Here is a 13,567-nt window from a genome sequence, read left to right on the forward strand (position 1 = left end):
AATTTTATTTTTTTAATGCTTTTTTATTTTATTCTTATCCATTTTAAGTATTTTATTTAGGCCTTTCTCCTTCATCCAAATGCATGGAGGCTTTGCTTAACCACTGACTGAATCAGCTGTAAAGCTGCTTTGAGTATCATTCGCATGTGATTATTAATATTATTTATTATTTATTGAGAGACCTTATGGTTTGACTACACTACAGGACAAAGTTGAATTAAGATATGCAACTTCAGTTATGTTAATTGTGTAGCTGAAGTCGAAGTAGCTTAACTTGGCTTTTGGCCCTGTCTACACTGCAGGAAGTCAAATGGAGAACACTCTTTCTTTGACTTCCTTTACTCCTCGTGAAAGCCGGGTTACTGGTATCAACCAGAGTGCCCCTCTCACTTCGAATTGGGTGTCTTAACTAGACTGCTGATTTAAACTCAGGAAGATCAACAGTGGCAGCTTCGATCTTCCTCTGCAGTGTAGACGTACCCTTAGTGTCTTGGTGCCTTACAGAATAGGAAACAGTATTCCCTGTAAGCTGAGTACTTGGGTCGCCACATTTGAGAGACTCAAATGCTGCCTAGCTGATTATCAGAGTACCACAGCATTTGTTTTTACTGGTGGTGCACATCTGCATATGCCTTGGTGCACATAACAAACTTTATTCTACACATAGATGGAAATAATTAGAGGGAACATTGACCTGGTCCCTACCTTCAAAAATTTTATATTCTGGACCTCTTGCTTTCAATCCTTTACTTATCCCCAGAACTCCAGAAAAGACACAATTCATCCCTATGTTAGCACATGTAACCCATTTCTTCTTAGTGTAGCACTTTGTCCCCCTAAGACAGCCAGACCAGCTAGTGATAGATAAGTCTGGTAGAGCCTTGGCTAAAAAACCTTTAGCTCATGCAGTAGAGGTTTATGCACCAGGGGTCCCAAGTTTGAGCCCAGCTGGCAATGGCAACCAGGGTCTGTCTGCATTACACACGCATGGAGGAAAGGTGGCTTTGCTAACCTTGGACTCACCACGCTTATCAGCAGGGAATCGCTAGCCATAGCAATGCTGCATCTAGCAAGCTCCTTGACTGCCCTAGCACATTTATTACTCCATGTGCTAAAGCTCTCTGTACCAGTGCTGTCATGGCTGTCATACAATAACATGAATCACCTCTACGGACTCCAGCAGGGCTGCATGGGAGAGTAAGAGTAGAGGCTTGTCAGGCCCCATCTTTCTATATTTTTTTCTCTCATGTAATTTCTCCTAGTGATCACTTGTCTCCTGGTACAACCAAGACTTTTAAAACTCGCTGCCTTGATTTTGTCACTTCAGAGACCACCAAGTGACTAACAGTGCTGTAGTTAGAATCCTTCATGGATGTCACATTTAGAGAAGCATTAATCCACTGATGTAGCTTTAAATAGCAATAGTGTTATAGAACATGTCACTAATTATTTGCTTCCCAGCAACAATGAATGCCTTCTGGTGTATTCTACACACACAAAAAAGGTGGTTTAGTAGGGGGCTTTCTTCAGTTTCAAATGGCTACATTGTATTACAGTGTTACCCAATAAGTCCACTACAGGAGATAAAAAAAGGATTCCAGCTTGAGATGTGCTCCCATGAAAATCCATAGCCAGACTTGGAATTCTAGGCCCAAGATTTGATCCCTATAGCCCAATAACCATGCCAATTGTATTGGATTCACAGTGCAGAACCTGGTTCTGAATTCTGCCTCACAGGCCAATCTAAAAAATCCCTATTTGAGGAAGAGAGAGCAGCATTTACCATCATCTGGCAACAAGCTGTCAGATAGCATGCATTTTTAATATGAAGAGTGGGTGAAAATTTAGATTTTGATGTGGATTCAGATTTTTTTTCTCAGGGGCGAGCCAAAAATTATCTTCATTTAAAATAAGATTAGTCTTTTGTGGGAACTGGTTGTACAGTTTGGAATTTTCAAAGGGGTAGTGGAGAGAGAGTAGTTTTGTGGTATCTTAAATATTTATACTTGAAGAAAAAGTTATGGAGCATATGTAGCAGCTACAGAACTTGACATCATTCTTTTTCTCATGTGAAGTTTTGCTAAGCAATATCACTGCACATTCATTTTCTCTCTCTGTCTTCCCTGCTTGCCCCTCCAGCCAGAATTTTATTCTCTGCTTTTTAGGGTTTAATTGTCCCAGCTGTTTCAAATCACATATTGAGCTAAAACTGGGCTCATCCTTGGAGATTTTGGCATGTGCTCTCTAATTATATTGAACTATATTGTACTCTTCTGGGACACTTTTCATTTATGAAGCTTTGAAAGAAAGAGTTTTGAATGATACCGTAAACCAAAAACATCATCTGAATTTTTTGGACAGGAAACTAACCCTCCATGTGAGATAAAGCCTATTAGTATTTTCTCACACACATAAAAACTGGATCTCAGATGACATCAGAGCCTGAGTGTATCCTTATTGTGCAGTATTATTTCCTTTTCTGGACCATGGTATGCATTGCTGTTGTGTTTCTTCTAGGAAGACTCACATTCCATCAAATTCCTGCGTATGCCAATGATTTCAAGAGGACACTGCCAAGTGAGAATATTGTTTAGTCATGTTGCACAACATGCCACAAAAGAGACAATGGGATAAATATATCATCTCTTTGGCCTTTGATGCTAGGACAAGAAGCAATGGGCTTAAATTGCAGCAAGGGAGGTTTAGGTTGAACATCAAGAAAAACTTCCTAACTGTCAGGGTGGTTAAACACTGGAATAAATTGCCTGGCAGGGGGAGGGTTTGTAAAATCTCCATCACTGGAGATATTTAAGAGCAGGTTAGACTGACACTTGTCAGGGATGATCTAGAAAGTGCTTGGTCCTGCTGTGAAGGTAGGGGACTCAATGACCTCTTGAGGTCCCTTCCAGTTCTAGTATTCTATCATTCCATGATTGCTACTGCATCACTGAAATAAGAGGAACTCATGGGGTCCATTTTCTCCTGGTGTCAAGAGTCTCCTCTGCAGTGGGCTTACTATTGCTTGATTGGATTCTGAGATCCATCTGCCCAGAATCCCCCCTCCAAGTGATGCACAGAAGCAGTAAAAACCTAAGGCCATGTCTTCACTAAAAAGAAACTCAGATCGATGCTGCTGCAATTGATCTTCCAGAGTTCGATTTAGCAGAGCTAGTTAAGGCTCGCTAAATCAGACTCAGAGGACACACCCACCGACAGCTGGTACTCCTGTTTCTGTGAGGAATAAGGGAAGCCAATGGGAACATTTGGGATACTCATCGGCATAGAGTATCTTAATTAAGATGCAGTATTTGACGGATAGATTTGCCCTGTTATAGGAATGTAAGGCATGGATTCTGATATACATAGTCCAAGAAGTGGTTGGACCTCTCTGTCTACAAAGAGCTCAGTTTTGATGCCTATTTAATGAGTTAGGGCCATGGGCAGAGCTTTGTCTGTGAGGGCCTCACTCCTTTGGAATGCGCCCTTGATGCAAAAGAGCCCTGAACCAGAGGTAATGGGTGGGTGGAGGGACATGTGGGGTAGTCTTCCCTCTCCACTGGATTTGCTGCCTGGCTTGTACTGAGCATGCTGACATGGACTGAGCATGGTCAATATCATTGCTCAAGCTGGTTGCATTCACTCTGCCCCCCTTGCTATCACCAGGTATGGGTTGTCTCTGCCCAGAAGTGTTATCCTCAAGACCCACTGAGAGCAGTGAGAGCTGCTGGGTGCTGAGCACTTCATTTAGATGCCATGGTGGGATCTGAGCTTTTCTGAAAATCTGTTTAATATTCTTGGCTGCTCCAGCCAAGTTACAAATCACAGTACCTGTGCAGCAACAATGACTTTCACCTCTTTAGGGAACTTTTTTTTCTTTTTTAAATGGACACAGATGTAGGTATCAAGTTCTAGTAAGTCATTACATTAACGATTATTCAATTTTGTGTTTATTTTCTTGGCTATGGTATTATTTTAAATAAGCTTAGTTCCCTCTTGGCATTTTGCTGGGGCATTCATAATTTAGATTTTAAGTGTAGTCCAAGTGACATTATTTACACTGGGAAGGGAGCAGTTGATGTACATTGGATTACATAAACGTGCAGTTTATGGTGAATGAACACCTGCCCTAAACTTCCTCATGCTTCTCTATCTTATGACCATGGATTCTGGTTTTGTCATACTATGTTTCACTCATACTGTAGTGGGTAAAAGTTCAATCACACATGAAACTGAGTTCCTGATCATTTGATGATCATTAAAGATGCCCCGGTAATTTTTCCCCTCAAGTGACAGTTTCAGAGAGTATGTCTACATTGCGGCGCTATTTTGGGATACTTCCAGTATCCTGAAATAGCTATTCCGCATCTTTCAAACAAGTCCATTATTTCAAAATATAACAGGCTCATTATTCTGACATCCCTGTAAACCTCAATTCATGAAAATTAAGAGACATTTCAGAATAATGGTTCATTGTGAAATGTGGCGCTATGTAGAAAGCACCAAATTATGAAATAAGCTATTTTGAAATTAACTCAAAATAAGCTATGAAATTTGCATAGCTCAAATTGCGTAGCTTATTTCAAGCTAAAAGTGCAGTATAGACACACCCAGAATGAATAATATCTTGGTTATATTCCGTAAGGGGAGAAATGATTCCTATCTGAATATAGTCTGCAAAATATTTTGAAATCCTATAGGGTGAAAGGCATAACATAAATGTGTCATCTCTTTGAAACTGAGACCTATGGTGAATTGAGGACTGTGTGTAATCAGAGGAAGTATAGGAAAAGACAACCTAGAACAAGATGGATTGAATTGTGTGCCACTTTGCCACGACTGAGCAGCCTGCTTTATCTCCCCTTGGTTTTGGTGGTATGTTATCATTCTGAATTCAAAAATAAAAGTGTGTTACTTTGCAACATTCCAGCAAGGGTAACGCATGTTTTTATCTAACTCTTCTGTGTATATGCCATGACTGTAACGGGACCATTTTTTTTGTATATATATGTAGAGAGATTAGCATTACAAATAAGCTAACTAATATATTTATTATTACTTAGTAATAGTAATAGTAGTAGTAGTATAGGCTGATCCTCTCTAGTCTGGCACTCTCGGGACTCCACTGGTGTTGAAGCACTGAATTTGCTGAACCTTGGGAGGTCGATATTGCCTGGTAGCCTTACCAACACTTTCACTGCTTACTTACTTACTGCCGACCAAGCAGCCCACCTTGGTCATGTGCCATTGCTTACTGGGCTCTTAGAAGTCTCAGAGGATTAGTTGTGTTAATCTGTAACTTTAAAAAAATGAGTAGTCCTGTGGCACCTAGAGACTAACAAAAAGTAGACATACTATCATGAGCTTTCATGGACAAACCACACTTTTTCAGATGAGCTGGAATTCAGGGGTAAATTAGAGCTAAATAACAACACCAGGGCCAGGATTGGTAAACAAACTTTATGGAACCACACAAAACTTGGTCACACCCATGATAAGTGGACATTTGGGCTAACTAAAATCATTCTGGACCACAGATGTTGCTGGGCCAAAGAGTGCCAGAGTAGAGAGATTCAACCTGTAGTTATTGTCATAATAGTAGAATAATTTTTACAATGCAACTGCCATTTTGATTTACTCTGGGGTAAATAATGTGACACACGATGATTACGTCTAGATTGCATCCCTTTTTTGTAAAAGAGATGCAAATTAGACGTATCGCAATTGCTAATGAAGTGGGGATTTAAATCTCCCCCGCTTCATTAGCAATTGTGATACATCTAATTTGCATCCCTTTTACGAAAAAGAGATGCAATCTAGACGTAGCCTATATGTTTAGCTGTAAACACATGGAAATCATTATATTATCCTATTGGTAACAAGTACCCCTTCCCCACAGTGAACAAAAAATCTATCTTTCCTGATTGGATGGCCCACTCTTTTAAACAAAGCACTTCGCTTCAACTGGAGTTCTATGCATGGTAGGTTTCCAGGTCTATCCTCAACATCAAAAAAATGTCCATGTTGTTGGCTAGTAGAAGATTACTATATAGAATGCTTACTGTTTTGGCTTCACAAGGATCACCTGCTATTCTGGCTTCTGGAAGGGGCACTCGGATTCTCTACTATTCAGTTTCACTCTGTGACATTAATTCTCCTGATGACCATTAACTTTCAGGAAATGCTTTAGTCAATGCTTAAATTTATACCAAACCTCCACTATTTGAGTGCCCAGTGAAGTTTTGCACTAGGTAAAGTTCATGTAAAGAATTTCCCTTAGGAGGAATTCCTGATTTGGGACTTGGGTCTTTAATTCTTTAATTAAACATAGACTTTTGGTGAGGAAACACTGGAGTCTTCCATTAAAATGTCTTACAAGTCAAACCACTTTGGAGAGCTCAAATCCTTTAAATATGAAACAAAACTGTATTTTCACTTTGTGGATGACATGGGTGTTCTCACCATAAACTGGGTAATAAAACCCCCCTAGAAATGCATTTACGAGCCTCTAAGATTAATATTGATATAATGTCTTTATATTTCTACTTGGCACCTGCAGAATTGTTGTACTTCCCCATTAGCACTCCATTTAACATCAGAAGCCAGTTAATAAATTCTTCCTTCCTGCATAGGAAATTGACTAAAAGACACAAAATTAGCTTTTAAATTTTAAAGAATTAAGAACTCTACAACTTACTTTTTTCTTTATTATATTACCTTGAAAATGAGTGTCAAGCTGCATTCTCAGCAGTGGCATAACCTGGTAAGCTCTTCTGCCTTTCAGCCATAGCATTTAATGGATGGTGTGCAGAAACAATGTGCATCTTTTCTCAGCTTTCGCCCAAGGCAGTTCTCAGGCAAAAAAAAAAAAAAAAAAAAAAAAACAGGTTTGGACAATTGTCTAGGCCTAAGGCCTAAGAGGTCAAAAAGTTCAGGCTTTTGTACTGCGATGCTTCTTGGATTTCTTTACACTCTTTGTCTGGTAACAGATAAATAACTAGGGCTTTTATCCTGCTTCTGTTGAGCACAAAGAAGTACCATCCTGAAAAGGAAACAGACTAAAGAGAGATACCTTCCTTCGTGTAGATTTTATGTTGTCGTTTTTATTTTCAGGTCCAAAACGACAAATTGTCCAGTATCATCAATGTGTTTTTTACATCCCTGCAACTAAACCTGGCTATTGAAATGCATGTGCAACACTGCTAGCTGATGCATTACACAGATGAGTACATAAAGTGCAGCATCTTTTTGAGAGAAGAACTGAAACAGAACCCTACCGGCTACCAGAAGAACAAATAGAATTGAATTTGGGTCTCAGCTTCAGCTCCATGTTCAGGGCATTAACAACCCAATCTGAACACCTCAAACTTCAGAAAATCTGGGTATGATGCCAAATCTACACTTAATTTCCCAGTTTCTGTACACTTATAATTCTATTACGCTGAAGTTATTTCAGAAACATTTTCAATAACTGAATTTGTATCAACATGTTGTTAAAGTTTTAGACTCAGGGCTTTCAAACTGTTAATACTTAAATAGAGGTTTAAAGATAGGACTGGACAGAGGTAGGGGGATGCAATAAGCCTGAGGAAGCTCAGTGTAATAGCCACATAATAGGTTTCTACTTTGTTGGATGCCAAGGTCTGTTCTCTTCTTTAATCACAGTTTGTGTTTCACTGTTTTATTATGTTTGTTTGGCTTGTTGTGGGTTGTTTTCTTTATGGTGTTTTCTTTGTAGACAAGGGTCGAATTCTGCTTATCTCACTCATGGGAGTAATCCCATTTACTTTTATTGACACTATCCCAGACACACTTAGCTCACACTTCCTTTTAGCCCAGCTGGAGGTTTGGGTTAAAGGAGGCGGGCTTTCAAACTCCACTGCCATGTTGTTGAAATCATGGACATACAGAACCTGGGTGAGGAAAGCTGTATTGTATAAACAGCATAATGCATGACACATGACTAAATGATATATCCTGACACGTTTACAAAACAAAATGAAATCTTCATTTGTCTTAAGGAAAGGGAAGTGCTCCCACGCGTTTAGACATCTGCACACTCAACATGTGGCAATTATTGCATTGAGGAACTGGAGCACTTAACTGCTGTGGCAAATTAAAGCTCTAGTGATCAGTACCTTCCCTCCCCTGCAAACAAAGCAAGCCATGGTCTAAGGGCTACTGAAGGGGAGGGATGTCTCTGAACAGCTTAATCCCATCAAAATAGATTTACCTCCAGCCAGAGCTGTATCCGTTGTTTCCGCTTCCCTTCCCTTTCATTTGACTGTGCAATGCCATCATATCCTAAAGCGTTTCTTAAACCCTGTTATTCTGTGTTTGCTTAAGTACTGAAATTAAATACACATAATAAAGCCATCTGCAATGAACAGAATTATTAACTGGTGTACCATATTGATATGAGAATGTTGACTATACAAACACACAGTACACACACCGGTCTCCAAAGAACTTGGCATTTCTCAAACTTTACAGTGTGCTTTTAAATGAGTCCCAATTTGATTGTTCCCACAGGATTCTTATTTACTTATCCTGGAAACCTCACTAACAAGTTTGTCTCATAAAAATTTTTCAGTCTTCCTGTGACGAGGTCTTCTATTTTTTTAATGTAATTCAATAAACCCATTAAGTAATTTGTTTAGGAAAGTCAAATAGGGATTGTAACATTGTAAGATTACTACAAAGATGATTCCTCTTGGATATCCGGTCTTTTTAGTTCCACTTTAACTCCTGCTTGCTGCACATTGCCCAGTTGTCAAAATATGTGTACGTATGAAATGCTCCAGCACAGAGCTATGATGACCTGGTATTATCTCTCAGGATTTCCTATGAAAGCACAGAAGAAAATCTAAGAGGCAATCAACACTGGATTGTACCTGACTTCTATACAAACATGTAAGGATCAGATTATTAAAGCCTACTGAAGCAAACCTAAGTTTGTTTTTATTTCACAAGCAATTTTCATATCAGGCTGAAAATTTGAAGAAAAAGCGTCACTAACGCTAAGTTAAAATGAACTTAGCCTCTGAACTTTTAGCAGGGAGCTAAATTAAAGATTAAACTCACTATTAGGTAGTTGATCTCTTTTGACACATTAAGGCATGCAAGCAGATTTACACACAACACAACTAAAATAATTGGAATAATTTATTCAATTGGAATAAATGTGATCAGGATTGCAGTGAAGTAAGCATTCTACTTTTAATTTATAAAGACACCACATAAATTCTTTGGTAATAACTGAAGAATACACTGAATTTATTGTGTCAAATTTCTGCTTTGAAACTGAGATTATGTTTATGAATTTTGACTAGTATAACTGAGAACAATTTGTACCTAGAGGCAAACAGAGAACGGGATCCTATTGTGCTGGGTACTATACAAACGGAATAAGAGACAGTCTCTCCCCGCAAAGAGCTTACAATCTAAAGAGACAAGACAAGCAAAGGGTAGAGGATAGGAATGAAATAAACAAGCAAAGTGAACAGTCAGAGTGCAGTGAACATGTTCATTCAACAAGTATAAAAACAAAGAGTGATCCTGAGGCACCATACCAAAATAAATAGAATCATGAGCTTTCATGGGCAAAAACCACTTCATCAGATGAATTGATTTATTTAAATAATGTTTAATGTAATGATTTTGATAAAAGTGTTTGCATAAAAAATAGCCTACTAAATCCCACCAAAAGTTTCTAGGAAAAAAGGACAATAATGCCATTTTATTCCCATAAAAAAAACCAACTTCAACATTTTGAATATTATGATGAATCATTTCCCAATTTTTCACCAGTTCTTCTTGTCAGTATTTTTCTAGATTCTACTGCTAAAGCAGATGGTGACTGAATATATAGCTACGGCCAGAGACACTGACTAAGGGGAGGCAAAGGGAGTGTTGCCCCAGGGCCTGGTGATTTAAAAGGGTCCCAGGCTCTGGACCCTTTAAATCAGTGGTCACCAACCAGTAGATTGGGATCTACCGGTAGATCTTAGAGCCTCTGACAGGTGATCCTGATTGGTTTGGCCGGGAGACTATCAAGCACTGGCACTTCAGCTGCCCCTCCTACCACTGCCCAGCTGCTCCTGCCCAAAGCCTCATAGCTGCCCCAGGGAGCTTCCTGCTTGTTGTGCAGGGTGGGGGAAACAGAGGCAGGGGTCACTGATGTCACTCTGTTCCCCTCCTCTGTACCCCATATTGATAGAGTGAGGGCAGCGTGGGCCGTGTCCTCAACAAAGGGGTGGGTGGAGCAGGGGTATTTGGGTTGAGGTAGATCCTGGACTGACAAATTCAAAAAGTGATCTTGTGCTTAAAAAGGTTGGAGACCACTGCTTTAAATCATTGCCAGAGCCCTAGTTGGCACTAAGTCAGGGGTGGGCAAAAGGGCCTCCACGGGCCAGATGCGGACTGCAAAGTGGGTTGATCTGGCCCACAGAGACTCTGTCGCTCCCCCACTCCCAGACCAATCCGGGCCTGGGGCTCAGAGGAAGAACACGAAGTTTACTCTCACTCTGCCCCACCCTCTAAGGAGTGTGCAGTGCTTAGAAGCACTGCCTCCTGGCAGGGCTGGAGAAGACTTTGCATGCTCCCCCTGCCTCCAAGCTCTGATTGGCCTGTGGGCAAGGGGGAGCATGCGAAGTCTCCTCCCACCCTGCAAAGTGCCACACGCTCCTTTCAGGACGGGGGCAGAATGGGAGGAGACTTTGAGTGCTTCCCTGGCCCCAAGCCAAACACAGTTTCGGGGCAGAGGGAGCATGCAAAGTCTCCTCCTGCCCTGCAAGGGGTTCAGCATTTAAAGTTAACCGCCGGCTGCTGCTCAGCTGGTGGTTGACTCTAAGCATGGCAGTCCCTTGCAGGGCAGAAGCTGGGAGCGAGAGACTTCATATGCTCCCCCTCCCCAGACCCTGATTAACCTGAAGGCAGCGGGGAAGCACCTGAAGTCTCCTCCCACTGCGGGGGTGTGGGCGGCTAGAAATGGTTCTCGGGGAGGCAGAGGCAACTTTGTGTGCTCCCCCATCCCAGACTAATCAGGGTCTGTGGGTGGGGAAGCATGGAAGTGTCCTGGCCCCACCCCTTCCACCTGAGGCTCCACCCCTTCCAGGGAGGCCTGGAGCCACTTCAGAAATTTCTGTGGTAGGTGCTGGCTGTGGGAGGTGTGTCACAGTCCCGGTGGTGCTGTAGGCTGGCTTCTTTTAGTTCCTGGTCCTGTAGAAGGGGACGGTCTTGGCCAAAAGGGGCAGGGCTAAGGCCCTCTCACACTGCCCAGGGTCTAGCGAAGTCTGTTGCCACCCTCTGACTAGCCCCATATTCTGTCCAGCTGCCTTGTGCGCCACAAAGTAGCTGAAAAGCTGCCATAACAGATCTCACTATCCACACAGTATAGAGGAACAAACGAAGGAGCTACATTTGTTACATTTTTGTTCAATGCAAATAGTTCTTAGATCTCTAATTACAGATCTTCCTTTTGAGCATTAGGTCCTAGATTCAAGAACAGAAGTTCTCTCTATTAACCTTTGCCCCCATTCACTGGCCTCTTTACATGTTAGGAAAGTTTCATCAGTGGTTTTAAAAACTCAAACTTTGCACACTTTCTCTTTTCTTTCTTAATCCTAAAACCTGCCACACTTGCTGTTAACAAGGTAGAGCTGGAGTACGTCATCCTTTTACAGAATTGATAGGAACAACAGTTTTCACTAAAAATATCACCAGGGATACTTCTTTAGTTGACCAGTAGGAGATGCATTGTGAACAATGTGTCCCCTTAAACACCTGTGACACCACCGGCCCCTTCTCACTGGGTTCACTTTCTGTTTGTTTTGGAGTTTTTAGGGTGGGAAGGGAGGGAGTTACTATAGTGATTTTGGGCTGCTACTAGCTGCAGAGAAATAAATCTCTTCTTGTAAATCTCCTTAGGTTGTTAATGGGGGAACTCTTATTTTTGATTAATGTTAATGGTGTTCACAGGCCTGAGAAAGCCCTCTTTGGACCTACTAGATTTGTGGTAGCTTTGTAGATTCACAGTTGTTCTTCCTGAAGCCGAGAATATACCAAAGATCACAGGTTGCCACAGTGTACATTTAAATATTTTCAAGCAGGACAACTTGTTCTGAAAGAAAATCTGTGAAGGAGCATACAAAAATGATCCATTGTACCAATGTCCTGTTGATTTTACATGTGGGGATTGATAAATTCCTTTCACTCCCTCTTTCTCAGATGCAATTGGGGGTCTCTGAAATTTGTGTTTTATTTAAAAATAAACCCAGTAAATCCTTTTTGTTGTTGTTGTTGTTGTTAATAAAAAGAAAACCACCCTATAAACTAAATAAATGCAACTCAGCGTTTAAGCGAGCTGTTTCACAGAACATGTGTCCTGAAATTAGGAAGGAGGCAAATGGATTGTGATGAAAATGTAAAATACCAAAGACCTTTATTTAAACACTGGTGGAAAAATAAGAATATCACGGAACAGCATCAGGTCTGGATATTCATAATTCTGTAATAGTTCCCAATTTTCTCCTTTAGATGTTATTTCCTTTGAATGTTGTTGTACTTCTGCAACCAAATGAAGAATATGAGAGTTGCCATTCCCCCAAAATTCAAAGCAGTTGGTAAACTGTTCCTGCTAGAGAAAACATGCCAGAGCTTTCTTGGAACATGAGTGGAAACTACAATGTATACTATACACACATACAAATTGGCCAAAAATATGCTAACATGGTAGTAATTTTACAAACAAGACAAAGTAATGTGATCATGGCTGTTGATGTTAAAATCCATGAAAACCTGAGCAGACTTAGGGATTGTCTCCACTATGCTGAGGACCGACGCTGCAGCAATCAATCCACTGTCCTTCGATCTATCATGTCTGCTTAGAGGTGATAAATCTATCTCCGCGTGCTTTCTCGCAGGTCCATAGTACTCTACTAGGACAAGAAGAGTAGCCAGCGTTGATGGGAGAGCAGCCCCTGCTCACCTTACGACACATAAAATGCTGCAGTAAGTATGTTGACTTCAGCTACTCTGTTTGTATAGCTGAAGTGATGTAGATTAGGTGAAAATTAGTGTAGACAAGATCTTGGATTGACCTATGTGCTCATGTTTTTCAGAAAAACATTGAGCCTTCACTCTAACCCAATGGCTGACTCAATGTAAACATTCTCTTCATTTGAACTTACATATAGGAACAACTTATTAGTTACTATGATTCACTCCATCACATCTGAGTTAAGTAGTATGATCAGAGGTCTAGTCACAGTGACTCACTGCTCTTGGTGAGACAGGGAGGGTGAGGTAAAAGCTTTTACTGGACCAACATCTGTTAGCCTACGTCTAGACTACATGCCTCTGTCGCCAGAGGCATGTAGATTAGGCTACCAGACATAGTAAAATGAAGCGGCGATTTAAATAATCGCCGCTTAATTTAAATTTACATGGCTGCCGCGCTGAGCTGACAAACAGCTGATCAGCTGTTTGTCGGCTCAGCGCGATAGTCTGGATGCGCGGGTGTCGACAACAAAGGTATTTGTCAACCATCCAGGTATGCCTCCTGGGATGA

The sequence above is a fragment of the Pelodiscus sinensis genome, chromosome 14, assembly GCF_052426305.1.
Source record: "Pelodiscus sinensis isolate ZL-2025 chromosome 14, ASM5242630v1, whole genome shotgun sequence".
Taxonomy (NCBI): Eukaryota; Metazoa; Chordata; order Testudines; family Trionychidae; genus Pelodiscus; species Pelodiscus sinensis.